At 36.9% G+C, this 27,135-nt stretch overlaps 1 long non-coding RNA gene across 1 annotated transcript in view; it reads left to right on the top strand.

Moving 5' to 3' along the window:
- Positions 1-24,452, top strand: part of LOC141515246 (uncharacterized) — a 58,939-nt gene extending 34,487 nt beyond the window's left edge. Inside the window, exon 3 of the long non-coding RNA XR_012476287.1 lies at positions 24,152-24,452. This is a non-coding gene — a long non-coding RNA (uncharacterized LOC141515246). The remainder of the gene's footprint in view (positions 1-24,151) is intronic.
- Positions 24,453-27,135: the final 2,683 nt, after the last annotated feature.

The raw sequence follows: 27,135 nt of genomic DNA, 5'->3' as shown, positions 1-27,135 counted from the left end.
TTTTATCAAACTGTTTACTGCTGAGGGGATGGGAATGAGAAGGGAGGTTGGTAGAAAAATGTGCAACTTATAATTATGCAAGTGGATGAATGTTGAAAAAGAAAATCAGGAGACAGCTAGGTGGTGCAGTGGATAGAGCACCAGCCTTGGAGTCAGGAGTACCTGGGTTCAAATCTGGCCTCAGACACTTAATAATAATTACCTAGCTGTGTGGCCTTGGGCAGGCCACTTAACCCCATTTGCCTTGCAAAAAAAACCCTAAAAAAAAAAGAAAAAATCAAATATCATTAAAAAAATAAAAAGCCCAAGAACATAAAAATAAATGGATTTTTAAAAAAAAATACAAAAAAGATGTATCTCACGGAAGCTCTTCTGCATGAAACTCTTCCTGATATCCCCAATTATGATCTTCCAAACAACCTTGCATCTATTTAAAATTATTAACTTTATATTTATGACACATATACTTCTATATATATTTGCTTTCTACCCCTTTAGAATGTGGGATCATTGGAAATAGAGATTCTTTCTTTCTTTTTTTTTTGTGCTTGTATTCCCACCACCTACTACACTGCCTGAATAATTGATACTCTTAGGACCCTCATCTACTATGTCTCATATGTAATTTAATCCTGTAGGCATTGAGCATCCTATTATGTGAGACTTGGTATTGTATGTGTTTGTTACAGCTATTGTTAATTCACATTTGTTTTCAACAGAACTGTGGGACTATTACCAAATATGTTGGGATAATTACCCTTATTATTTTAATATGTCAATGTTTATCGTGAGACTTGTGTTGTATGATTATAGATTTAAATTATAACCCAGCTAACTTTTGCAAGGAATTGTAAAGTTTCTAGTCCTAGAGAGAATGTAACCCTAGTTTCCTGGGTATTTGATTGTAGGTTTAGGGTAGGGGGACAAGAGATGAAGTAGATGTTCTGCCAGAATTCATGAACTGGCTATGTTTTAGGAGTTTGGGTTTCTGAGACTTTGTTTTTGGAGGTTTTTGAGAAATTGGGAGCAGGTAAGTAGCACCATCAATAGAGAACACTGGGCCTAAAATCAAGAAGACTTATTTTTCTCTAGTTCAAATCTGGCCTCAGACACTTACTAACTCTGTGACTTTGGGCAAGTCACTTAACCTTATCTGCCTCAATTCCTCCTCTGTAAAATGAGCTAGAGAATATGGCATATCATTCCAGTACCTCTGCCAAGGAAACTCCAGATGGGGTCACAAAGAGTTGGATACTACTAAAAAATGATTAAATAAGATCCTGGACAAGCCATTTAACCCTATTTGCCTCAGTTTGCTCATCTATAAAATGAGCTGGAGAAGGAAATGACAAATCACTACAGCAGGTTTGCCAAGAAAACTTCAGATGAAGTCTTGAAGACTTAGACATGACTCAACAACAACAAAAACAACTATTTAGAAACCAGAATGAAAAGGCATTCTGGTTCCTCACATACCATGAAAAGAAGCACAAGCAAGTTCAAGTGGGTACTGGTTGTTCTGTTCTTTCCTTTATGATCTGATGAGCTCCAGTTACATATAATGGAGGTAAAAAGTTAAGGAGTAACTTTTTTCTCTGCTCCCTTTCCTTCCCTTCAGAATTGATGGAAAAATGCTGATGAAATTGTAGAACAACTGAAGTTGACTTTCTTTTCCCTTTCACTTGTCTGTAAAAGAAGAATTGGCTCAAATCCCTTTGAGTCTAGTTTAAGCTGGCAAACGATTTTTTCCTATCTTGAGATGGTTGAGCTAAGGGGAAGGAGCTAATCTAATTCCTTCTTGTAAACATCTAAAGTAGCTATTTCCTTTTTAAAAAAATTATTTAAAATTTTCCCTCCCAAATACATTCAAAAACAAGTTTTAACATTTACTTACAAAACCTTGAGTTCTAAATTTCCTCCCTTCCTACCATCCCATTCACCCACATTAAGAAAGGAAGTTACATGGTGTAGGTTAAAAATGTATAGCCATGAGAAACCTTACTATATTAGTCATGTTGTAAAAGTAAACATTAACCCTCCCCCACCTACACACACACACACACACACACACACACACACACACACACACACACACACAAAGAGAAAGCTCAAGGGAAAAAAAGTGGAAAAAAAGTATGCTTCAGTTTGTATTCAGACACCATTAGTTTTGTCTTTGGGGTGAATAGCATTCTTTATCATCAATCCCTCAGAGTTCTCTTGGGTCACAGCATTGCGGAGAAAAGGTCAAATTTGAACTCTGGTCCTGGAATCAAGAGGACCAGAATTCAAATCCAGACTCAGACACTTGACAGTTATTAGCTGTCTGACCTTGGGCATGAAATTTAATTCTAATTGTCTCACATCTAGGTCCATCTCCAGTCATTCTGATTTATTTCTGGCCACTGGACCCAGATGGTTCTGGAGGAGAAAGTGAGATTGCTGACTTAGCATAGCACCCCCTCACTCAAATCCAATTCATGTGCTTGTAACGATCTTCGAAAATGAAGGACAAACAACAACTCCTGCAATATTGTTGTTTCTTTGTATAAGGCACATTTCCCATTGCATCTGCTCCTTTAAGTTTTTTTACTGAGAGCATCCTGCTCATCATTTCCTGTAACAGAATAGCATTTCTTCTCAGTCACACAGCACCATGTGTTTAGCTATTCTTCAACTGCTAGGCATACCCTCAATCACTAGCTCCCTACCAGCAGAAGAGAGCTGCTATAAATATCCCTATACTTATAGATTCTTTTCTTCCTGTATTTCTTCTTTTCTGGATATAGATTTATTCTGGACCAAAGGATAGGCATGGTTTTATAGCTCTATGGGAATAGTTCCAATCTGTTCCACAGAATAGTTGAATCATTTCACAACTCCTCAACAGTACATCAATGTCCCAATTTCCCCTTCATCCCTTCCAAAATTTGTCATGTTATCCTTCTGTCCTATTAGCCAATCCAACAGGTATAAAGTAATACCTCAGAATTTTTCCAAGTCACATTTCTCCCATCAATAATAAGGTAGGACATTTAAAAAATTATTCAAATAGATTGTTTTGATAACCTCATCTGAAAATTGTTCATATATCTTGATTGTCCTTCAACTGGGGAATGATTTATATTTTATAAATTTGACTGTTCTCTGTGTTTGAGAAATGAGGTCTTTATCAGAGAAACTTGTTTCAATTTTTTTCCTACAGCTGTCATTGTTAACTGAATTTCCTTCTATCCTATCTCCCCAACCCCCATTTGTTCTGCTCTCTCTCTTTCCCTCCTAAAAAGTGTGTTGCATCTGACTACCCTCTACTATGCTCTTCCCTCTCCTATCAGGTAAACCCCCTCTCCCCCTCCCCTTTTTCCTATCCCTTTTCCTTCCTATTTTCCTCTTTCCTACATAATTGAGCGTGGGTATATTATCCCTCTCTAAGTCAATTCCAATGAGATTAAAGGCTCACTCATTCCCCTTTACATTCCCCTTCTTCCATTTCACTGCAAAAGCTTTTCTTGCCTCTTTTATGTGAAATAACTTACCCCATTCTGCCTCTCTTTTCCTTTTCTAACACTACATTCCTTTCTCCCCCATTAACTCCATCTTTTAAAATATATTGTACTTTCAAATTCAATTCCCCCCATAACCTGTCTATATATGCTCCTGCCATAATAAATGAGAAGGTACATATGAATTAATAGTATCATCTTCACATGCAGGACTACTAGCAGTTCAACATCATTAAGTATCTCATGATTTGCCCTTTCTGTCCACTCTCTCTATGCTTCACATGAGTCCTGTACTTGAAGATCAAACTTTCTGTTCATCCCTGGTCATTTCATCAGGAAAGTTTGAAAGTCCGCTATTTCATTGAATGTTCATCTTTTCCTCTAAAAGAGTATGTTCAGTTTTGTTGGATAGTTGATTCTTGGTTGAAATCCAAGCTCTTTTGCCTTCCAGGTTATCATATTCCAAGCCCTAGATCCCTTAATATAGAAATTACTAAATTTTGTGGTATCTTGGCTGTAGTCCACAGTATTTGAATTGTTTCTTTCTGGTTGCTTGCAATATTTTCTCCTTGACTTGGGAGTTCCTGGCAGTTTTCATTTTGTGATCTCTCACAGGATGATTGATGAATTCTTTCAATTTCTATTTTGCCCTCTGCTTCTAGGATATTAGGATAATTTCTTGAAAAATAACATCTAGGCTCATTTTTGGGTCATGACTTTCAGGTAGCCCAATCATTTTTAAATTATCTCTCCTGTATGTTTTCCAGGTCAGTTATTTTTCCAATGAGATATTTTTTATTTTTTTTGTTTTTTAATTCTTTTGATTTTGTTTTCACTATTTCTTGATTTCTCACAAAGTCATCTGCTTCCCTTAGCTCCATTCTATATATTAAGGAATTTTTTTTTTCTTCAGAGGGCTTTTTTTTAATCTCCTTTTCCATTTGGCCACTTCTGCTTTTTAAGACCTTCTTCTTTTCATTGACCTTTTGGACAGCTTTTTCTGTTTGACCCAAACTAGTTTTTAAGATGTTATTTTTGTCACCATTCTTGGAGGCTTTGGATGCAGAAACTTTGACTTTGTTATATTCTGAGTGTATATTTTGATCCTCCACAGGACCAAATTAATTGTCCATGGTTGGATTTGTTTTCTTGTGTTGCTTGTTCATTTACCTAGCCTATGACTTGATTTTAACTCTGCTTCTAGGGTGGAGGCCTGTTCCCAAGCTTTTGAGGATTTTTGAAGCTGTTTTTAGGGACTTGCAAGTTTTCAGTTCCTCCAAGGTCTTATGAGAGGCTATGGATACTCTCCTGGCCTGTGCTCTGGTCTGTGGATGACCACAGGCATTTCTTTCTGCCCTGGAGCTGTGAGGAGGATCCCTGCTCTGCTGCAGGCAATAGGTTCTGTTGTGCTTCTGCTCCTTTTCCTGGAACAGGGGCTCCAGACTGTGACCCAGATCTGAGTGTGGACAAAGCAACAGAATCCTGCCTCAGGGATAGAAAAGAGACCTTGCTGATCTTCCTGGACACCCCTACTTTTTGTAGGCTGAACACTCTGGAAGCAACTGCCAGGGTTACTCCCCGCTGGTGGCTTCCCAGGCCTGCTCCTGGGAAGGTCTGCACTGAGGCCTATGCTAGACTGGGTTCTGCTTTCATTTTGGTGCAGCAGAGTTTTCCTGCTGATCTTCCCAATTGTCCTTGGCAATCTCTGGGTTGAGGGATCTAAAAATCATCACCCTGCCACTGCTGTGGACCCAGGTGCCCTAAAGTCTCTTCATGGATGGCTGGAGCTGGTTTGCTTTAGGATGGCCAGCACAACCTGGGCTGAGTTGCAGGCTCTTTCTAACCCAAATATAACAGACCCTTCCCATGGATCTTCCAAGTTGTCTTGGACTGGAAAATTGTTTCACTCAGTCTTTTTATGGGTTCTGCCATTCTAGAATTTGGTTAAAATCATTATTAAAAGGTATTTGGAGTGGTTTGTGGGAGAGCTTGAGGGAGTTCTTGCCTTTACTTCACCATCTTGGCTCCACCTCTACACTGATATTTCTTTGATAATATCTAGGAGGAGAAAACATTTAATTAATTTGCATAGTAAAAGAGATGACAATAAAAATTTTACCGATATATGCAAAGATACTCAGTCACATTTCCAATGAAAACTGCTTCCCAATATTCATATTGTGATTTAAAACCCTATCCTCTTCCTGTTGTCTCTTTTCCAGGAAAGAACACAAGAGAAACAGATCAATTTTGCTGACAGTAGTTATTATGAAGCATGATTACTTCCATATTGTTTACAAGCATGCTTAAATCTCCCCTATTCTTAAACCCCTTACTAGATCTGATCATCTCTCCAGTTGGTTTCATCTTATATTACTTTTTTTTTTGGTAGATAAACTTCTTGAGAAAGTTGTCCACAGCTTATGCCTCTACTTTTCCTAAAAACCTCTGTCTTTATCATTCAACTTAAATTGTTCTCTCCAGAATTACCAATGATCTTTTAATTGCCAAATTAAAGCAACCTTTTTCTTAGTTCTCAATCTTCTTAACTTTTCTGCAATCTTTTACACTGTCAATAACCATCTTTACCTGGCTACTGCTCCTTATGACACTGCTCTCACCTGATCCTCTTCCTTACTGTGTGCCAATTCCTTCTTAGTTTCTTTTGCTGGAACTTTTTTTCAAATCCTGCTGAAAAGATTTAAGTATCCTCCAAAACTATGTTTTGGGGTCTTTTTCTCTTCTCCCTCTGTACTGTGATCTCATTTTGTGGTTTCATCAGCTCCCATGCAATCAATTATTATCTCCATGGAGATGATTCTCATATTTATCCTATTGTAATATGAATTCTAGTCTACAGCTAGGTGGTACAATGTACTGGACCTAGAATCTGGCCTCAGACACTAACTAGCTAAATGGTCCTTAGTAAGTCACTTTTTCTTGGATGCTTTAGTTTCCTTATCTGTAAAATGAGATGGAGAAGAAAATTGCAAACTATTTCAATATTTTTGCCTTAGAAAACCCCAAATGGGGTCATGAAGAGCCAGATATGATTGGAAAATGACAAAGCAATAATACCAACAGCAAATAAAACTCTTTCCAGTCTACAACTATGTTCTCAACATCTCAAACTATATGTCTTATAGACATCTCCAACTCAATGTATCTAAAACAGTACCTATTATCTTTCTTTCTAAATCTTTCCCTATTTTTAACTTCCCTGTTACTGTTGAGGATACCAAGATGTTCCCGGTCATCCTGGTTCTCATTCTCATTGTTACTCCAGACTTCTTACTGGCACTCTCCCTGCATAACATTCAATCTATTGGTAAGTTTTGTTTGTTCCCTTCAAAAACTTCATTTATAAAGGTTCCCTTCTGTTTTTTTTACACACTACCATCCCATTGCAAACCTTCATTACACCAAGACTATTTTAAAAAATCTTCTGCCTCAAGTCTATCCTGCCTTTAATCTATCTTTCATTCAACTATCACAGTGATCTTCAATGTCTTCTATTATCTCTAGGTTCAAATATAAAATCTTCTGTTTGGCTTTTAAACTTTGGCTTCATAACCTAGGTCCTTCTGAAATTTCCAGTCTCCTTACAATATTCCCTCTTCCCTGATTTTAAGATGTGGTGACACTAGCCTCCTTGTTGATGCTCACTTAAGACAAAATATCTTCCATATCCATGTCTTTCAGTGTCTCCCCCCAGCCTGGAATATGCTCTCTTTTCACCTTTACCTCCTGGCTTTCCTATTTTTCTCAGTGACCCAGCTCCAATTGTAATTTTTTTTTAAAAGAGGCCTACCTATCATCTCTGCCCCTTCCCCATTTTCCAATTTTCTTTCCTCTGAGATGTCTTTTTTTAATATCATATATATTTTGTGTGTCTATATAGGTTTGCATGCTGTCTTCCCTATTCAAATGTGAGCTCTTTGAGCACAAGGACTGTGCGACACCTTTTTTTCAGTTTTTTTTGGCAAGGCAATGGGGTTAAGTGACTTGCCCAAGGTCACACAGCTAGGCAATCATTAAGTGTATGAGGTCAGATTTGAATTCAGTATCTCCTGACTCCAGGGTTGGTGTTCTATCCATTGCACCACCTAGTTGCCCCCTTGTATGACATCTTTAGCTAAGTTTCTGAGTAATGGGATCATAAAATTTGAAATCAGAAGAAGGAGACCATTTAAGTGAGAGATAATCTAACTCTACCCCTCATTTTTCTGAGAAGAAAACTGGGATTCAATGAGGTTAAAGTAATTTGCCCAAGATAACAAAAAGTAATTCAATTTGTCAAACATTTCTTAAGCATCTTTGACTATGATAACATAATTCTTGGTTAAATATATTTACATCAGTTTCCTTTCTAAAATGGACATTGGACCTTAATCAGAGATATTTCCTGTAAAGATTTTGTTCTCATGAACAAATTATTTTTTCTTCTAGTTACATTGATTTTGCTTGTGCAAAAGCTTTTTCCTTCTACATTTTTTAAAAATTGACTATTTTGTCTTTTGAGATTCCTTTTCTCTTTTAGTTCATCTTGATGACTTGCCTTTTGTGATTCCCCTCTCTCCTTTTGGTTCATCTTAATAACTTTTCTAGGAGGTTTTATTTCTGTTTTCATTTCTTTATTGAACTAGGTATTAAATTACTGATTGCCTATTGAATGATTAATAGCAAAGATGATCAGTTCTTATTTTGAACGATTTAAATCTGTTGTACAAGAGATTATAGGCTTTCTTGATAGTGATACTTACATACTGAGATGAATCTGTGATCTCATTAATGTGTCTATGTCCTTTAATATTGCAGATTATAACCCATGCATTCCTATTCATTCAGTGTAATTCATTCATATACTGCCATAATTTCAACATAGGGAGTCTGTTCAACATGTTGGGGGGAAAGCATATATATATATATATATATATATATATATATATATATATATATATATATATATATATTATGTATATGTGGTATGTATGTATATAAGTGCATATGTCTGTATATATGTTTACATATATTATATATTATTTATATATCATATTATATATATTACATATATATGTATATATCCCATAATCTATGTTCCTATACATCTACCTCTAAACTATACTATTGTCAGGTTTGCAGATCAAAGCTGAAGAAGCATAACCCTTTTTCTGGAATCTTGCCTAGAGTTGCTAATACAACTTTGGTAAATGGGAAATGGTCAATGGAGCCTAGTCTTTGGAGAATGCATAGGATGCTCTTCCTGATAGCAATTGGAGTGGAAAATTGATGAGCCTGCTTCCAGAAATATGGAGTAGTATATAATGGAGTGACTTTGCTCCCTATTTAGAGTATGCACAGTATCTTTTGACTGTTTCCTGAAAATGGATAAGCCTGATAAACTGATGGACTTAGTTTTAGATGCTCAACACATTTTCAACTCCCTCAGTTGCCTCTCCCTTTGGTTGGAGAGTTGGAGGGGGGACCAATGAGCTCCTCCAAAGTTTTCCTTCATAGAGGGCTCAGAACCTTTCAGACTCTGGCACTCCACTTTCCATCAACACATTATGTAGTTTTTTTGACTCCAAGTCACAGTTGGTAGTCTCTACCAGTTTCCTTTTGTATTTTGTCTTTTTCTAGCAGATTGTAAGCACCTTGCCAGGAAGGACTATCTTTCTTTTTCTTGTTTGTTTGTTTGTTTTGAGCCAGAGTTAAACATAGTGCTAGACATACTAGGTATTTAATCAATGTTTATTGAATTAAATTGAATTGATGGAAAGCTTTTTAATTGCTTGTTGAGCCAAAATTTAGCATACATAAAAAAGGCACAAATAGATGAAAGTTTCCTGTTTTATATACAGCTTTCTTTCTAGTGAGAAGAAAGAAATGCTATAAGCTTTTCCACATGGCCCTTCTTCAATTTCTGTTGAGTAACTTCTTTCCTTACCTTAGGTGAATGAATATGAGAGATGGACTAGATTAGATTTTGACCTGGCAAGATTCAAAAGGGTTAAAGAACGATGCAGATGCTGCTTCAGCATCTAGTTTCTTTTCAGGATTGGATCTTCATTGGTCTTAGCTATTACAGCTAGCAGTTCTAATTACTTAAGGGGACCCTTCTCTAACCTTTCAAATTTCAAGAGGTCATTATCTGGTCTATTAGGTCCCTAACACTTATTCTGATTTTTCTTGGATCAGGAAAGAAGAAACATAACAGAGACAGAAGAAGCAGAAGCACTGTGTTTCCTAGTCACATGAAGAACAACTAAGCCAGAGGCTAAAAGCAATTCCTCTTTCTCACTAGAAAGCTATCAAGGAGAGAGTGAGTTTTGATCTGCTTGTGCCCTATATACATTCTACATTCTGGCTTATCAGATATTTAATTAAAGGTTTTTCTACTACTTCAAAGTAAGCCTAAGGAAATAGTCAAAAGATAAATGCATGAACTCTAAATCAGGGCATGGTTGCTCTATTACTGCACCATTACATATTTCTGGAAGAGGATCACTGAGCTTCTACTTGGATTGCCAGCAGGCAGAGCATACTATGTGTATTCCAAGTATTGAGATATATTGGTCAATCCTCCATTACATATTTTTTCTCTTCATACTTACTACTTCTCTCTCCTTATTCCTGTAGCTTCTCACCATGCTTTCCTTTTCCCTCTCCTCCAAAACCCATACTTAAAGTTTCATCAGAATATTGACAATTCCCTTGAACTAATCTAGAACAAGGAAAGAGAACCCAACAGAAAACATGCCTGCTTTTGGAATTAGAAATCAATATTGATGTATCAGAATTCTGAAGCGCTCTCCACTGGTTTTTCTTTGGGTGCCACATGTCTACTTACTCAGGCAGAACTCTATTATTGGGATCAGTCCTTATCAAAATAAGGCTTAGTCTGTGCTAAAAAACTTGGTAGACTTGAACCAAAATCAAATCATCAAATGTTTGAGTTAGGAGGAACCTTCAACATCATTTATCTAAACTGTCTCATTTTACAGATGATGGATCTTTCCCATTCTTCTATAGAATACAATCTCCTCAAGATCAGAGAAATTTTGCTATTTAATAAACTACTTAATTTAAAGTAATGTAAAATGAAAAGATTACCTAATAAATACTTATAGATTAGTTGATTTATTAAAAAGGATTTGGCCATGTTGGCACAATGAATACTTAACCTAAAAGGGTTAGAGTAAGAATAACAATAGCCTATAGTTCTGAAACATTTTCATAATAGGTTGTGAAAGAAAACATAGATCATCCCCCCTCAAAAACTCTAATAAAATAAATTAATTTTAAAAAATATGTTTCCTTCTGTATTCAGCTACCATCAGTTCTTTCTTTGGGAATGGAGAGTATTTTTCATCACAAGTCCTTTAGAGTTCTTTTGGGTCATTGTATTAATGAAAATAGCTAAGTCATTCAAAGCTGATCATCATACAATATTGATGATACTTTGTACACCGTATACTTCACTTTGCATCAACTCATGTAAGTCTTTACAGATTTTTCTTAGAGCATCTTGCTCATCTTTCTTATAGCAGAATAGTATTACATCATAATAATATACTACAATTTTTTTATCCAATCTCTAATTAATGGACATCCTCTCAATTTCCAATTCTTTGCAACCAGAAAAGAGTTGCTATATATTTTTGTGTTTGTAGATTTTTTTCCTTTATTAAAAAAATTTTGGAATATAGACCTAGTAGTGGTATACCTCAATGTCAAAGGATATATATGGATATATAGGCCTTTGGCATAGTTCCAAATTACACAATGGTGGGATCAATTTACAACTCCACCAATAGCACTTTAGTGTCCCAGTTTTCCCACATCCCTTCCAACATTTGTCATTTTCCTTTTCTGTTCTAGTAGCCAATCCAATAGGTAAGAATTGTTTTGATTTGTATTTTTTCAATCAAAGTTTTAGAACTTTTTTATTTGATTGTAGATAGTTTAGATTACTTTATCTGAAAACTGTTCATATCTTTTGATCATTTTAAATTGAATAATAGCTCTTATTTTTACAATTTTGTTCCAATTCTCTCAGAGAAATGAGACCTTTATCAGAAAAACTTGCTTCATATTTTATTTTGAGAGTTACTATTGCTAACTCTATTTTCCTCCATTCTATTACCTCTCCATTTATTTATTCTATTCTCTCTGCTTTTACCCTGTTCCTCTTCAAAAAATTTTACTACTGACTATTCCCTTCCCAAATCTGCCCTCTCTTCTATCATCCCCTTCCTTCTCTTATCCCCTTTTTTCCTACTTTTCTGTAGTGCAGGACAGATTTCCATACTTAATTGAATATGTATGTTATTCCCTCTTTGAGTGAATTCTAATGAAAATAAGGTTCACTCTTTCTTCCTCACCCTCCCCTTTCTTCTCCTCCACTGTGAAAGCTTTTTCTTATCTCTTTTATGTAAGAAAATGTAACACATTCTACTTTTTCTTTTTCCTTTCTCCCAGTATATTCCTCTCTCACTCCTTAATTTAATTTAATTTAATTTAATTTAATTTAATTTAATTTAATTTAATTTTTTTGTTTTGCAAGAGTGACTTGCCCAAAGTCACACAACTAGGTGTGTGACTTAAGCATCTGAGGTCAGATTTGATTCAGGTCCTCCTGACTCTAGAGCTGGTGCTCTATCTACTGTGCCACCTAGTTGCCCCAATTTTATTTTTTAAAGTATCATTCCTTTATATTCAACTCATACCTGAGCCTTCTGTCTATATATATTGCTTCTAAGTGCTCTAATAAAGAGGAAGTTTTGTGCATTAGCAGTATCATATTCCTGTGTAAGAATGAAAGCAATTTAACCTTATCAAGTCCTTATGATTTCCCTTTTCTGGTTATCTTTCTCTTGAGTCTTATATTTGAAAAATCATATTTTCTATTTAGTTCTATCTTTTCTTCAAGAATTCTCAGTAGTACTCTGTTTAATTTAATGTCCCTTTTTTCCGCTGAAGAATATACTCAGTTTTGCTGAATAGATGAATCTTCATTGTAATCTTAGTTCCTTTGTCCTCTGGAATATCATATTCCAAGCCTTCTGATTCTTTAATGTACAAGCTGCTAAGTCTTGTGTTATCTTGAATGTAGCTCCTACTTGAATTATTTTTTTTCTGCTACTTACAGTATTTTCTCCATGAGCTGGGAGCTCCAGAATTTGGGTATAATGATCCTGAGAGTTTTCATTTTAAGATCTCTTTCAGGGGGGCAGAACCAAGATGGCGACAGGAAAGGATTGTCTCTTAGGTGCTCTCTCTCTCAAAACATCTAAACTAAGGACTCTAAGTAAATTTTTGACAGACAGAACCCACAGAGGTATCCAGTGAGGCAGTTCTTCAACCCAAGCTAACTTGGAAAAGAGTGGAAAGGTTCTGCTCCATGGGATTGGAGGGGTAGCCCACCAGAGTGAAGGAAGTTCAGCCATTTGGAGGCAGCCCCAGGGTGCTGGGAGCCACAGCTCACAGCAGTGAAGTCAGTTTCCTGAACTACATGCAGGGGAGCACCAGACACAACTTGGGGGATCAGTAGGGAGACCTCTGCCAGAGCAAGCATGTGAAGCCCAGCCTTCGGGGCACATAGCAAGCACCTTGGTCATGGCAGCCCAGATCCAGGAACCGGAAGCAGAAGCTGGTAAGCAGGAGCCCCCCAGAGCATGAGTGCTGAACCTAGGGAGGGGAGTGGAGAGAGACTGCTGAGCTCTGCCCTCTGTCCCTGGAACAGGACTCTGGGGTTCTGACCACATTCAGATACTGATCGCAGTCTAGGCCCTCCCATAGAATAGCAGGGATCCCCCCCACCTCAGCCCCGTGGCAGAGGGGTGTCCTTATGGTCATTCACAGACCAGGAGGGAAGACAGAGCCTCACACACTGACCTCTTTGTGGGGGGTATCCCAATAATACTCAAAAGCTCAGGAAGCACCCCAAAGCCAGTCACAGGTTGGAGAAATGAGTAAGCAGAGAAAAAAGAGGAATACCATTGAAAAATACTTTGCCTGTGATCCCATGAAGGATCAAAAGAGTCAATCTGAAGATGAGAAAGTACAAGCTCCTGCATCTAAAGACTCCAAGAAAAACAGAAATTGGACTCAGACTTTGAAAATCAAGTGAGAGAGATAGAAGAAAAATTGGGGAAAGAAATGAGAGAGATGCAGGAAAAACATGAAAAAGAAGCCAGCAGCTTACCCAAGGAGATCCAAAAAAATGCTGAAGAAAATAACATGTTAAAAACCAGCATAAGCCAAATGGATGAAACAGTTCAAAAAGTTATTGAGCAGAAGAATGCTTTAAAAAGCAGAACTGGCCAGATGGAAGAGGAGATAAGAAAGCTCTCTGAGGAAAAGAAATCCTTCAGACAAAGAATGGAACTGAGGGAGGTTATTGATTTTATGAGAAATCAGGACACAATACTTCAAAACCAAAAGAATGAAAAATTAGAAGAAAATGTGAAACATTTCATTGAAAAAACAACTGATATGGAAAACAGATTTAGAAAAGATAATTTAAAAATTATTGGAATAGCTGAAAGTCATGATCAGGAAAAGAGCCTTGACATTATTTTCAAAGAATTACTACTGGAAAATTGCCCTGATATCCTAGAAGCAGAGGGCAAAATAGAAATTGAGAGAATCCACCAATCTCCCTGGGAAAGAGGTACCCCCCCCACCCAGGAATATTATAGCCAAGTTCCAGAACTCCCAAGTCAAAAAGAAAATATTACAAGCAGCCAGAAGGGCACAATTAAAATACTGTGGAGCTGCAGTCAGGATCACACAGGATTTAGCAGCAACTACATTAAAGGCTCATAGGACTTGGAATATAATATTCCAGAAGACAAAAGAGCTTAGAATGCAACTGAGAATCAACTACCCAGCAAAACTGAATGTCTTCTTCCAGGGAAAAAGATGGACTTTCAATGAGCCAGGGGAATTTCAAATGTTCCTGTTGGAATGGCCAGAGCTGAACAAAAGGTTTGATCTTCAAATACAGGACTTAGGTGAAGCATAGAGAGTGGAGGAGAAGGGGAAAATATGATGATGAACTACATGTATTCCTGTATAGAAAAATGATACTGATAATACTCATATGAATCTTCTCATTTAATAGAGTAGGTAGAAGGAGCTTTTATAGATGAAGCACAGGAGAAAGCTGAATTTGAAGATAAAATTTGGTGTAAAAATGGAGTCAATAGTAAAAAGGAAAATGTAATGGGAGAAGAAAAAGGAGAGGTGGAATAGGCTAAGATATCTCATATAATAAGATATTTCTTTATTACAATGAGCTATTGCAATGATTTGGAAAGAAGGAAGGCAAAGGGAAATGAGGGAATCTTTGCTCTCATCAGTGGTGGCTAGGAGAGGAAACAGCATATATACTCAATGGGTCATAGACATCTGGAGTAAGAAGGAGAGAAGGGGGACAGGGGGAAAGGGGGGAATGTGAGTGATGGAGGAGAGGATGGATCATGGGGGGAGGATGGTCAGATATAACACATTTTCTTTTTTACTTCTTGCAAGGGGCTGGGGTTGTATGGCCTGTCTGTGACCATAGGGCCGGGTGAATGTTGGACCTAAGGGGTGATATATAGGTTTTGGGCCTCTTGGCCCCAGGGCTGGGGATCTGTCTGCTGCGCCACTCAGCTACCCTACAGCAGAGACAGAGTGAAAGGAGAGAGAAAATATAGTACATGGGAGTGGAGAAGTATGAATGAAGGGAGTTGCAATCAGCAATGGCAAAGGTGGGAAAATATGGAAGTAACTTTTGTGATGGACTTATCTTAAAGAATGTGATCCACCTGCGACAGAGCTGGTGGCATTGGAACACAGACTGAAGCACATTCATTATTATTATTATTTTTTGGGGGGTGTTGCAGGGCAAATGGGGCTGGGTGGCTTGCCTGGGTCCACACAGCTGGGTGATTGTTGCATATCTGAGGCCAGATTTGGACCCGGGTGCTCCTGGTTTAAGGGCCAGTGCTGTGTCCATCACCTGGCCACCCCTACAATTATTATTATTATTACCATTTTATTTTGGGTCTTTTTTTTTGTTTTTTTTCAGGGCAATGGGGCTGGGGTGGCTTGCATGGGATCACACAGCTGCATGATTGTTGGGTGTCTGGGGCTGGATTTGGGCTCAAGTGCTCCTGGTTCCAGGGCCAGTGCTCCATTCACTGTGCCACCTGGCCATACCTACTATTATTATTAATATTATTATTTTAATTTTAATTTTTTTCTCTACCCTTTAATTTATCGCTCATGCAGGTCTATATTTTTTGGGGAGAGGGGTATTATGTTTACTCTTAAACAAGAATGTTTTAGTAATGTATAAAAAATTATTTGTACAAAATAAGAATAAATAAATAAATAAATGAAAAAATAAAGAAGAAAGCCAGCGGGGGTGGGGGGTGGGGGATCTCTTTCAGGAGATGATTGATAGATTCTTTCAATTTCTATTTTACTCTCTTGTTCCAGAATATCAGTGCCGTTTTCCTTGATAATTTCTTGAAAAAGAATTTCTTGGTTCTTTTTTTGATTATGGCTTTCAAATAGTCCAATAATTTTAAAAAGTATTTCTCTTGAATCTATTTTCCAGGTCAGTTGTTTTTCAATTAGATATTTTACATTTTCTTCTATTTTTTTCATTCTTTTTCTTGATTATTTTTTGATTTCTCATAAAGTCCTTAGCTTCTATTTGTTCAATTCTAATTTTTAAGGAATTTTTTTCTTCAATGGTCTTTTGTACCTTCTTTTCCAATTGGCCAATTCTACTTTTTAATAAGTTTTTTTTCCTTCAGGGAATTTTTTTTTGCTTCTTTATTCCATTTGCCTTAGTCTGTTTTTAAGGTGTTATTTTCTAAGTATTCTGTTGAATTCATTTTTCATGATTTTTAATGCATCACTTTCATTTCTCTTCTTTTTTCCTCTGCCTCTTTTACTTGATTTTCAAAATCTTTTTTGAGTTATTCCATGACCCTTGTGAAACTAATTAATACCTTTCTCGAAGTTTTGGATCTGGGAACTTTGACTTTGTTATCTTCTTTGGAGTGTATTTTGTTCTCCTTTGCCATCCTAGTAACTTTTTATGTTCAGGACTTTTTTTTCTCTTGTTTGCTCATATTTCCAGTCTATTACTTGACTTTTAACTCTTTAAAAATAGGACTCTATTTTCTGTGTGAAGGGTGCACTATCCCAAGTTTCTGGCGTTTTTGTGCAACTGTTCTTTAGAAATACTCCTAGGGATTTGTAGGTTTTCATTTTTTCCAATGTGGTATGATCTTCTGGATTGTGCTCTGATCTGTGAATGACCACTAGCACTCAAGAGACCTGTTCCACTGTGGCTACAAGCTCTGATGTGTTAGTGCTACTCTTTCCCCCAAGACTGCCACTTGGGACTGCAACTTGATTCAAGTATGGGCAAAGCCACAGAGTCCTGCCTCAGTGCTGCCCAAGAGACCCCTGTAATCTCCTTCTGTTTAGTTTTTTTTTTAGACACCCCCCCCCCCCCTTATTGTCTGTAAGCTGAGATTTCTAGAAGCAGCTACTGCCACTGCTGATTAAATGACTCCCAAGGCCTGCTCCTGGTTTGCTAGGACCAGGACTATGCTGTAATAATCTGTGCTGGAGTACATTCTTCTCTTACCCTAATGCAAAAGACATTTCCTGCAAACTTTCTAAGTTGTCTTGGGATGCAAAATTATTTTCCTTCATCTTTTTGTGTAACTCTAGAATCTGTTTAGAGTCATGATTTAAAGGTATTTGGAGGAGTTTGGGGGGAAAGTTCAGGTGAATCTCTGCATTTATTCTGTCATCTGACTTTGCCCCAATAGCACAGTTATATAGACTTTAAGGCTTATAAAGGACTTTGTTAAATACACAGTAGCTCCAGAAAGAAGGTTGCTGTAGACATTATTATCCCTACTTTGAAGACACAGAAAATGGACTCAGAAAATAGGGCTTGTACATGGTCACATAACTAGTGAGCTTTCAAAGTCCTGTGTTCTTTTTCATTCAACCATGCTCTTCAAATATAAGAAATGGCAAATTTTCCCTTTGTGCCCCCCTTGGGAAAAGAGTTTGATTTCTCAGAATTTCAGTTAGTTTCTGAGAATTTCAGTCCTTACTACTTCTGCATTTTACTAAAGAAATTTTAATGTCTGTTCAAGGTTTTTATCATGACTTCATGGGGAGATCCCTGAGACACTGAGATTCTGTCACAGGTGATTTCTTAGACATTTAGGGTAGTAATAACAATCTTCATTTCCATGGTGCTTTCAAGTTTGCACCTTGCTTTTGTTACTCCAATGCTATGAGGTTGGTCATGCCAGTGTTATTATTTCTTTTTTTCACAATTGAGAAAACTGAAAGTTTCAGGGAGAAATGATTTGTACATGGTCATCTAGCAAATAAATACTGGAGAAAGGCAATAGATCCAAATCTTTGACCTCTAAGTTTAGCAGTGTCTCCTTTATTCTATGCTTTCTTTGAGGATGTAAAAGTGATCCCAGCTGTGTTTGGTTTTGGGCGATAGGGTGGGGTGGTTTATGGGCTACTTGATTTTTGCAGCAGTTGCCTACACCCAGACTGTACCCTTTATTTGCTGGAAAGGCATCGGCTGAGAAGCAATAACCTGTGAACTTACTTGAGACTTTGAACTCTATTCTATTCTTCTATTGTCTTGATAAAATTAATGTACCAGCCTCATGCAGCTTCTTCCTCTCATTGAAAGTTTTTAATGGGGGTATAAGGGAAGAGGATGCTCTAATAGGAGCATGATTTCTGCCTTCAGGTATCTACTTGAAGGTTAGAGTATTCTTGTCTTGAATGTCCATTTGTCCATGTTCCTCTCTCAGTAATAGTTCTCTTCCCCATAACTTCTTGGAGGATCTCAGCTTTACCACTGCCAAAGTCAATAAGCCAGGCTGTTTCTGGCAGCTGAGTTATCTGTTAATTTCTTTACTATGTCTCCCCTCCTGTCCTATTTCAAATCAAATCACTATTTATCTCCTTGTCTTGGGTCTTTTCCTATCTTTGGAGGAATTTGATAAAAATAAGATATCTTTGCTCTGTTTCCATATAAGATCATGTATATTTTTTCTCATTAGACTTTGGGGTTTAGAATGACTCAGGAGGAGGTGATATGTGTGTGTATATACACATATATAATGAATATATTTATATTTGTAAATACATATACATTTACAGTTGCAAGTATTTATAAATGTATATTTATAGATGTATATATCTATAAATATATGAAATGTAGTGTCAGTGTGTGTGTTTGTGTTTGTGTGTGTATAACAGGGGACTGGCTAAATGAGAACCTATTGCTTTTGTGCATGCAGAAGATGCTCACTTGATGCAATTCCAAATATAAAATCATGTGCCCATATTCTGTGATAGATTGTGTAGTAAGTGGCTTAATCTTCCAACTTATGTTTATATTAAGTATGACCACATAGTCCTATAATGACTTTTGTCCCTGATGTGTCTATTATTTCTTGCCCTAAGTAAAGACTATTAAAGTGGTTTGGAAGCTTTAAAAGGGTCTGGAGAGCACCAGGGAAATTGGAATCCATGTCTGAGTTTGTAGATATTTGAACCCAGAAAGATCCAGTTGTTTGATTCATATACATTGATTTCTGTAGGCAAGAGACTAACTTCATCTACTGACCATGCTGCATTTTGAAAAACAAACAAACAATAGCACAACAACAAACTTGGTGGGGCAAATGCTTGCAGCAGCTGTGTTGTTTGAGACAAATTTCTCCAGGGATTGAAATGGTATAGAATGTGGGTATGCCCCTTGGATTTTGAGGGAAATATTTTGTATTTCTATTCTTGTTACAACTTCTAAGTAAATATTTCTTTGTAATAACTGTTTGAGATTGGCTAGCTAAACGATAATAGAACACTAATCAATGGTGTTAGTCACATTAAGGAGATATCTGGCACTAAGGATTTGATATTTGGGAGAACACACTTGACTAGGAGCTTAAGCTACTAGCATTAAATATATATATGTATGTGTGTATATGTATTTATGTATATGAGGCATATGGAGAACACAGTGGTTGGAATCAGGAAAGCTTGAGTTCAAATCTGGCCTCAGACACTTAATAGCAGGGTAAATGTATCCTCTAGTAGAAAGCGAACTCCCTGAAGGCAGGAATTATTTCATTTTCATTTTTTTTCTTTCAAGCATCATTGTGCTTGACACATAAGTATTTAATTTGATGAACTGAGATTAATAGGATTGGAAATTGCATCAAGATCAGGTAATGGGAATTAGGTAATGACAACATTATTATCCCTATTAGAATTATAAAATTCTGAAACTGAAAAATTAGTTGATGGTGAGGATAGTACAATGAAAAAAAAGCAATGGCTTTTCAGTTAGAAGAACCTGGGATCTTACCCACCCTATCCATGAAGTTTTCTACTTGCAAGATCTTAGGCATACCATAAAATCTCTCTGGGACTCAGTTTCTTATCTGTAAAATGAGGGGATTATACTTGACGGCCTTTGAAGTCCTTTAAAGGGTCAGATCTATGATTCTATGATCCTATTCTGTGCAGCCACAGAGATAGTGAAGTGTTGAAGCCAGGACATAAAATCTTCAAACTTTATTTCAATTTCTCTTTCCAGCATACCATGAATGTCACTGGACTTATCCAAATAGATTTAGGCTCCAGCAAGGCAGCCAAGAGCAAAATAGTTCTCCTACCTTTATACTTGAAAATATTGGATGCCCACAAAAGGGCACTATTTCCCTTGATCAGATCAAGTTGATTTCATCACACTGGCTCAACTATCATCTCTATGCAAATGACTTCCAGATATATCTATTCATCCATCTATCCATCCATCTATCCATCTATCCATCCATCCATGTCTGTCTGTCTGTATTTCTATCTTTCTAATTATTCCTAGAAATGTTTACTAGGGGAATCTTTTTTTTTTTTTTACTATGAATATCTCTGTGTATTCTGGGGACTTACAAGTTTACTACCAGGGACTCATTTCAACAAGTAATTTAGAAAATTCACTTATTATGGATGCTATTTGTGCAGAGAGAGAGTGTGTGTGTGTGGTAGGTGCTGGAAATAAAAAGATGAAAAATGATGTAAACCCTGCCCTGAAGAAGCTAATTATTTACTAGTGGGGCTGTACCTTTTTATATCTCTTATATGACTGAGCACTAGGTTAGACACAAGGGTTACATGCAGTTATCTCAGGAGTCCTTCTTCCTTATAGACCAGGAAGTTGCTAGTTATGACATTTCATCTCTGGCTTCTATGCAGGAAAAAATTCTAGCCAGGATCTCCATGTCTGGAATCAATTGGAGCTTCATTTTTGGCTCATAGAATATTTTGCTACCTACAAAGAACCTGCTCAGACATCACCTCCTACATAAGACCTTTGTTAATCTCTAGAGTTGATGGCACTTTCTCATGTAGTTACTCTGTATAAATTTTGCATTTGGTCACTTGATTACTTCCTTTATCAGTCTGGCTGGAAGTGCAATGAACTCTATTGCTGTTCAGCACCTGCTCTGCTTTTGACAGGGACCATTTTGGTCCCTCCTTAGGTGACCTGGTTGTCTCCTGCTACTAGGGGCTCTCCATATTGGTGCAGGACTTAGAGAGAATCTTTCATTTTCTTTAGCCCACTGGAACTTACAACTCTTGAGTCCTGATGTTTCACCAGCTGCCCCCACCCCCCAAAGACAGAGACTGCTGAATTTGTCACAATGTCTGATAATCATTTGTACTTGTATGTGGATGTGTGTGTTGTTGTGTATCTGTGTATGTGTGTAAGTGCGTACATATGTTTGCACATGTATTTAGATATGTATTGGGTATGTAGATATATATGTGTGTACATTTGCATGTGTATATATGAATATGTGTGTATCATGTATGTGTTTGTATGTGTTTATATGTGGTATGTTTGTCTATGTATAGGGAATTAGATTGGGGGGAGATGCTTCAGTCATTCAGTCAAAAAGAATAAGCACTTATGTACCAGTTCCAGATAGGGAAGATGCAAAACCTAAAGAAGAGAAAATACTCAGAAGACGAAAGTGATCAAAAGTGGCAAATTCTTTGGAAAGATAGAGAGAGAGAGATGGGGAACTGAGAGGTCATTAGACGTGGCAATTAATAGGTCATTGGAAAAAGGCAGTTTCAGTGGAATGATGAGTTAGAAGTCAGATTGAAGAGTGTTTAGAATACACTGGGAGGAGAGGAGAGAAATGAAGACAGTATGCACAACTTTCTGAAGAATTTTTATCAAAAAGTAGATGATATCTAGCTAGAAAGAATTGTAGGATCACAGAAGAATTTTTTTTAAAGAACGGGTGAGACATAGCTATATTTGTAGGCAAGAGGGAAAAAAGTCAATAGATGGACTTTGAAGATAGGAAGGGTGATGATGATCATGGGAGTAATTTGTTAGAATTTAGAGGGGGTGGGACAGCTAGATGGCACATTGGATAGAGCAGCAGCCCTGGAGTCAGGAGGACCTGAGTTCAAATCTGGCATCAGACACTTAATAACTACCTAGTTGTGTGATCTTGGGCAAATCACTTAACCCATTGCCTTGAAAAACCAAAAACACCCCCCAAAACAAACTAAAAGAAGATAGAGGGGGCAATGGGATTCAGAATGCATATAGGAGAGCAAAATTTGGCAAAACGAGGGGCTACTTTTTTAGGATCATATTGTTGAGAAAGGTGATTGAATGATATGTGATGATGATGATGATGATAACTTAGGAAGTATCAGAGAATATCCTCAATTTTTTTCTGTGAAGGATGAGGTAACATCCTCAGGGAAGATGGTTGAGGAAGGAGGTGATGTGAGAGGGTTCAGGATAAATGAGATTTGGAATAGTCACTATGGAGAATGGATTAGTAAATCAGTAAGAAATAAAATAATTGCCTTGCTGAAGTGAGGGCCCAGTTTAGATAACATTAATTTGTAATAATTAATCAGTACAGTTCCATGACTTCTTCCAGCTCTGCTCTACTCTGCATGTGAACAAGAATGATGACCATAGATGGAAAGAGTGAATCAGATCTGGGATTTAGAAAGACATGATTAGCAAAAAGATAAGAGGGTGAGATATTTGACAGGAGAAGATAGTGTTGAGCTAAATTAGTTCTCCCATAGGTCAAAAGTATGGAAGACTATGGAAGAGAGGAGAGCATCACCAGTGCTGGAAAAGAACTTAAAAGTGGAGGGAGTAGAGGTCATGAGGAGAACAAACAATAGGTTTAGGAGTTGAAAGGCATAGGGAAAAATGGAATGATAATAGATTATGATCTGTTAAAGGAATTTCAGAATTCACCAATGTAGAAATACAATACTTGTTTATGATAGCAAGATCAGGAATATTAACACCTTCATGAATAGCTGAGGTAAAGTGGACAAATAGATCATGGGAACTGAATATATTAAGAAACTGTGAAGTTAAGGTATTTAAGAGAGCATCATATGCCAAAATCTCTAATTTGGATATAGAAGTTGGGGTGGAGAGAAAAACTTTGAGCTAGTTATTGAAGTCATTGATGAAGGGAAAGCAAATGTCTTAAAGGTCAATAGATAATGACCACAAAGATCTGAATTGGGTAGTAAATTTGGAAATCATGAACATCGGTGGAGGAGTAGATACTCAGAGATGGTGGTAGAGAAGAGTTTGAAAATGCCAATGGGAAATTAGGAATATTTCATTTTCCTATATTGGCCAATGAATTGAGAGAAAAATGAAAGTACAATCTGTATTAGAATACAAGACAATACAACAAATATTTATTAAGTATATTGGTCAGTGTTAAGCACTGACAATACAAATAAGAATAAGAACAGTTCATGCTTTCATAGAGTTTATAGTTTAATAGAGGAAGACAAAAATAATAAAAGGAAGTAGACAGGATAAGAGCAGAGGGTACATGACTTGGGGGCATGATTATTATAGAGAAGTCTCCAGGGGGCACAGCTAGTAGGAAATTAAGAGTAGACTGAACTTTTGAGGCCCTCATACCCACCTTTTTTTTTTTTGAGGCATTTTGGTGTAAGTGATTTGCCTAGGATCACACAGTTAAACTAAGGTCTCCTGACTCCAGGGTTGGTGCTTTATTTATTATGTCGCTAGTTGCTCTTAAGCCCTCTTTATGAAGAGGTTTGAGAGAAATTTTTGCTTCATTCTCCATCTCTCTGGTCAAAGGGACAAAGACATGAGAATACTGATGAGATGCAAGTACCAAACTGGGGTAATCTATATGAAAATTAATCTCCTGATGATAGGGACAAGGTGATAGAAACATGATGATGGGAGCATAGAATTCATGAAGTGTAGTTGATATGGTGAATGAAGCACTGTCATCACAAGGAGGCTAGATATTAAAGAGTATTTTGGAGACCGGAAAGAATGTGAAAGGAAGAGGGTTAAAATGAAAGTTTTTAAATTATGAAACAAGAATTCCAGAAACCACAGTAGAAAGGGTGGGAACACTTGAAGTGGGGAATTGGAGAGAGAGAATTGGATTGATATGGATGGGAGTAAGAAAGTGGACATTTGGGGACAGAATGAGATATGTTCATTGGTTACTCTCCATTTTCTATCATAGGCTCTGCCTCCACCAGAATAAGATAACCTGAAATCTCATCACCATGAAGACCTACTTAGCTTTTGACACACATCAACTGAGTTGCTTCTTCTCTCTGGAGGATGTAGCAAAAAACTCCTCCCAAAGTTTTCCTATATAGAGAGCTCAGAATTTTTCAGGTAACTCTCCATTTTCTATTAATGATGCTGCTTGGTTTTGACTCCAGTCAGCATTATGTCCTTATGCTGGGTATTTTTCTGGTGGTATCTCCCCTTTTAGTTTGCTTTTATGTTTTGTTTTCTCCATTAGATTATGACCTCTTTGAAAGCAAGGGTTGTTTTTTCTTTATTTTATTTGTATCCCCACTGCTTAGCACAATGGTACAGTGGATAGAATTCTGGTCCTTGAGTCAGGAAGACTCATCTTTGTGATTTCAAATCCTTCTTGAGACACTTTAATAGCTGTGTGACCTGGGCAAGTCACTTAACCCTGTTTGTTTCAGTTTCCTTATCTGCAAAATGAGCTGGAGAAGGAAATGGCAAATCACTCCAATATTTTTGTTAAGAAAATCCCAAATGGAGTCCCAGAGAGTCTGACATCTGAAAAAAAAAGACTCATTAACAACAACAACAACAAATAAATGTTTATTGAATTGAATTAGCAGCTAGGAATGGCTAAGAATTTCATCTACAAGATCATTTATATGTGATCATCCAGCCTTGTTATGAGGACTTCTAATGAAGGAAGATCCATTTTCTTCTGAAGAAATTCATTCCTCTTTTGGATAGCCCTAAAATTAAGGAAGTTTTTTAATACATTAAATCTAAATTGTACTTGCAACTTCCACCTGCTGCTAGTTGTTCTGCCCTCTGGAGCCAAGCAGAACAATCCTAATCATTTTTCCATATAACTTTTCAGTTACTTGATTTTAGCTTTCATGCCTCCTCTCAATTTTTTCAGGCTAAAACATCTCCATTCCTTCAACTGATTTTTATACAACATGAGGGAGACTTTTATTGTCCTATTTATCTTCTTCTGGTTGCTCTCCAGCTAATCAATATTATATTTTAAAAATGGTGCCCAGGGCAGCTAGGTTGCATAATGGATAGAGCACTGGCCCTGGAGTCAGGAAGACCTGAGTTCAAATCCAGCCTTGGACACTAAATAATTGCCTAGCTGTGAGACTTCAGGCAAGCCACTTAACCACATTGTCTTAAATTAAAAAAAAAGTTTAAAAAAATGGTGCCCAGAACTGAATATGATACTACAGATGTAGTCTGCTTATGACTGAAAACATAGAATTATTGCTTTCCTAATACTGTATGCTTTGTCTCTCAATGTAACCTGAGATTTCATTAGCTCTTTTGTCATCCATATCACAATGTTGACCCATAGTGAGTCTGTTAAACCACTAGACTGTTTTCAGACAAAACTTCTATCTAGACATGCCTCCCATTTTTCTTCAACTTGTTGTTCTTATTCTTGTTCTCCTCCTCTTTTTTCTTCATACTCGTCCTCCCTATCATCATTGTTAGCTTTTATATAAAATTTTAAGGTTTGCAAAACACCTTTCAAATATTATCTCAGTTGATCTTTAGAAAAATACTGGAGGCAGGTGCTGCTAATCATCTTATTTTACAGTTGAAAAAACAGAGGCAGAAGAGGTTCAGTGACTTGTCCAGATTACCCAGCTAGTAAGTGTCTGAGGCCAGATTTGAAATCATTTTTTCTTAACTCCATGTCTAGCAGTCTATCTATGGCATCACATCTGCCTTTAGTAGATATCTTGGACTCAAACATGGGAATCCACATTTATCCCTAATAAATTTCATCTCATTAGGTTCAATCCAACATTTGAACAAGGCAAAAGTATTTATGGATGCTAACTTTGCAACTGTGTTAGCTATTCTAAACTCCAATAGCATGCTTTCTAGATTTGTGTTATATGTAAATATTAAAAATTTGTGCTTTGATTCAAGTAATTTAGAACCAATTATTTTCAATGAAAGGAAGCTTGTAACAGAGGTTTCTTTAATGATCCTATAGTAACTATACATATTCCACTGTGTGCCAAAAAATAAATTTTATCTTGTAATGGAATACTCTCAATTTTCTTAACTTCTTTAATCAATTGGCCAATTCTGACTGATGGTGTGAGAATGGATTGACTCATTTGTAACTGTGGCATTTAGGCAATAAAACTGGTGACTTGCAATCAAAAGCATTGGATCATGAGGTACTATGAATGCAAGTATGACCTCAGACACCTTGAGAAACAGATTTATTGGGTAACTTTGATTTAGCTTAGTGAGCATTATCCACCTAGAATTGAATGATTTGCCCCCAGGCTCAGATGTACAGTGACCAATACAGGAGAATGAGAACATAGTTTGTTCACAAATAAATAGATTTAGTACATGTGAAAATAATGGTTTTCAGTAAGCAGTAAAAACTGGAAAAATTAAGAAGGGCATTTTCAAAAACATGGTATTTGAGCTGGATCTTGGAGGGTTCAAAGAAGCAGGGGGAAATAGAACATTTCAGTTATGGGGGACAGTATCAAGACAGGAGGAAAAATTTAATTTTGAGGACCTCTGCTGAGGTCCTTTCTACAACTCTTTTTTCTTCATTAAATCTTTGACCTTACTATTCACTGACTACTTTTCTTCTACCTTTAGATATCAACAAGTCCCCTCTATCTCTTTCATTTTAAATTAAAAAAAAATTTTAATTCAGTTTTATTTTATTTTCAGTTTCAGATTCACTTCCATCATCCCTTCCTCCCACCCCCAATTTAGAAGGCAAGAAATACATAACTCATTGCAAATATTGTCATGCAAAACATCCCCCCTCTTTATCTTCCTTAAACCCTATTTTCAGTACTTGGGTCACAGCAATAGCTCTCTTTTACTTGGGTAGTACCTAAACTAAATTATTCAGAATAATGTTCAAAGCCTTGTTATCTCAAAGCACAGGGAACAGATTACTGAGTCTGAAGTCAGGTA

The sequence above is a fragment of the Macrotis lagotis genome, chromosome 1, assembly GCF_037893015.1.
Source record: "Macrotis lagotis isolate mMagLag1 chromosome 1, bilby.v1.9.chrom.fasta, whole genome shotgun sequence".
Lineage (NCBI taxonomy): Eukaryota > Metazoa > Chordata > Mammalia > Peramelemorphia > Peramelidae > Macrotis > Macrotis lagotis.
The sequence above is the reverse complement of the archived record's forward strand: the minus strand, read 5'-3'. Positions and strand labels throughout refer to the sequence as shown.